Here is a 3,457-nt window from a genome sequence, read left to right on the forward strand (position 1 = left end):
TTAAGAGCTTCCGCTGTCGCATACTTAAATAAGGACGAGATTTGGAGTCCATGCTTGTATGATATTGTGTAACAACTGCATTCAAGAAACTTATTTTGTTGTAACATATTTGTATTGTAAACCATTATGTAATGGTCGTGTGTAAACAGGATATTTTAGATTATCATTATTTGATAATCTACGTAAAGCTTTTTAAACCTTTATTGATGAAATAAAGGTTATGGTTTGTTTTAAAATGAATGCAGTCTTTGAAAAACGTCTCATATAGAGGTCAAAACCTCGCAACGAAATCAATTAATATGGAACGTTTTTAATCAATAAGAACGGGACATTTCAGGTCTTTGGTATTGTTCATGTCAGTTTTGCTTATGAAATTATTCTGTTTTGTTTCTCAATCATTATGTTCACAGGTAAAACTTTTTTTGATCTCAATTTTATAGGTTCTTTTTACATAACGAGTATGGGTGTGGCTAAAAACCATGTCAGCATTGATGGAGGAACGCGTAAATTGTAAATGGGTAAACTTATGTTTCTCTAATGTCAACATGTATGCTTTCCTTTTTCGACCTCACAAATGCATATGATTCTTTGAATTTCAATTTCGCAAGTTGACATATTTATTTTCTTTTGCTTTTTACTTAGACGACATATTATATATAATTTTGGATATAATTGGCAGCTGTACTTTTACATAGAAAATCATGAAATTTGTTTTCGTTTGTCTGACCTCATTACTTCTTGATGTATCAGAAGAATACATATGTCTCTGGAGTTGCTGGACCACCGGTCAACCTTCATAAAGTGAACTTTTGTATACTTATCTTTATGATATATTTTTCTTATGTACGCTTATAATGTGGTACACTATTTAAATTTTATGCGTTTCTTTACGTACTAATAGGGACTAAAGTATCAAGATATTAGAACCAAACGTGCTCATGTTTTGTAAGTTTCGAAAGTGGATGTAGAGGAAGGAAGCTGTTGTTCAGGTCATCACTATATGGAATTCTCTTTACTAAAGAATGAAGCTGTTGTTCAGGTCATAACACTTACGACATCATTTTATAGCAATCAATGTGTAGTTTTGTAAGTGCAAAATACTACCATACATAGAATATGGCCTAAACATTAGCTTACTTTTGTATCAAGTACAACGCCAGAAAACGTAACAGACATCCAATCTTTTACGTTTGTAATGACCCGTCCTAATCCATAAGAACGAATACAATAACATATGATTACATTGCGAGATATTTGACCTCCATATGATACATTTTACAAACATTGCATTCGTTTTAAAAGACAAACTTTCATTACATCGAAAGTTGACAGGCATGCATACCATCTCATAATATCCAACTAATCGTTCATTAACTTAATCATAATCTTTACTAAACTCAACGACTTGAATGCAACGTCTTTTGAAATATGTCATGAATGACTCCAAGTAATATCTCTAAATGAGCAAATGCACAGCGGAAGGTTTCTTTCAAACCTGAGAATAAACATGCTTTAAAGTGTCAACCAAAAGGTTGGTGAGTTCATTAGTTTATCGTAATCAATTATTTCCATAATTTTAATAGACCACAAGATTTTCTTTATTCAATAATCATACACTCGCAAGTGTTTAAAAATCATTCATATGGATTGAACACCTGGTAACCGACATTAACATAATGCATATAGAATATCCCCAAACAGAAACTCGTCTGTATAATATAAACTCGAAGTACTAAAGCATACCATTTTCCAGTATTAGGGGAGTTAGTGCCCGTAGATCTACCTTTAGGATTCGCATCAATTAGGGTGTATGTTCCTTAATTCTTAGGCTACCAAGCTAAAAGGGTGATATTCGATTCGATAATCCAACCATAGAATGTAATTTTCGAGTACTTGTGTCTATTTCGTCAAACATTTATAAAACATCGCATGTATTCTCAGTCCTAAAAATATATATTGCAAACGCATTTAAAAAGGGAGTAATGAAACTCACGATACGATATTCTGTAGTAAAAATATGCATATGACGAAACTGAACAACGCAGGGTTGGCTTCGGATTCACGAACCTATTTCAGTAATATATATATTAAAACACATAATGAACATATAATGGAAATCATCCCAGTTTATATATATTAATTATATAATATTTTACTTATTTAAATTAGTAATATATTTGTTATTATATATATATATATATATATATATATATATATATATATATATATATATATATATATATATATATATATATATATAAATTAGTAATATATTTGTTATTATATATATATATATATACATATACATATACATATGGTATATTTACATGTTTATAATTAAATAAATTAATTATGACTAATATATATATCTTAAATAGATAGGTAATCGTTATATATCAGATTTTTATTAAAGTATTTTATTAGAATATATATTTATATTATATGTAACTTAAATAACCATAATATTTTATTTAAAAAAAAACACTAGTATGTAATATTAATATAGTTATGATATATGTAATAAATATATTTTTGTATAAATATTTTTGTTTATAAAAATAATATTTATAATAATAATAATAATAATAATATTAATAATAATAATAATAATAATAATAATAATAATAATAATAATAATAATAATAATAATAATAATAATAATAATAATAATAATAATAATAATAATAATAATAATAATAATAATTGTTCTAGTACTAGTTTCTATATTAGTAACAATTAAGATACTAGTAATAATTAATATAACAATAATAACAATAAGTAATAATAATAATAACAAAAGAAGAATAGACTACCTTTAAACCAGTTTTTAAAAAAAATATGCTTCAGCCTAAACTCGAACCCTCGACCTCCAGCTAACCCGACATCCACACAACTACTCCTCTGCTACACACTTTTCTGATTATATTTCCCCCGTATAAATATTTAACCCATTGTAATCTGTTTTCCTTTTCTCCTTCTTCTTCCTCTTGAAACCACATCGACCAGGAAACATTTAAAATTTATAACAAAGAGTTTACTTTTTGAATTAGAATGTAGTAAAGAATTGAAACTATTAAATGTGATTGTTATTGTTTATCAAAGAATTTTAAAAAAAAAATTATATAGCAGCTGTATCTGCTGTTCAAAACAAACGAAGAACACCCAAATCACATATTGAATTCTAGAGTGTTTTAGACAAAACTTATAACATGAAATAGGTGCTAAATCAAATGTATAAACTTTCTGGACTCTCAATTTAATTTGAAACATAAATACGCTCTCGAATTTCTTCAAGAACAAAAAATTTGACTTTTTAAATTTAAACTTTGACTTCGAAATTCGGATTCGATATCAAAAAATGAAACTTGAAACTTTGCAGAAAGATTAAATAAAGGATTCCTAACACAATTGCATTATTACATTTTGAAGTTTGATTCGTACTTGAGGTATTTGAAAA

This window comes from Rutidosis leptorrhynchoides, chromosome 3 (assembly GCF_046630445.1).
Source record: "Rutidosis leptorrhynchoides isolate AG116_Rl617_1_P2 chromosome 3, CSIRO_AGI_Rlap_v1, whole genome shotgun sequence".
Classification (NCBI taxonomy): Eukaryota; Viridiplantae; Streptophyta; class Magnoliopsida; order Asterales; family Asteraceae; genus Rutidosis; species Rutidosis leptorrhynchoides.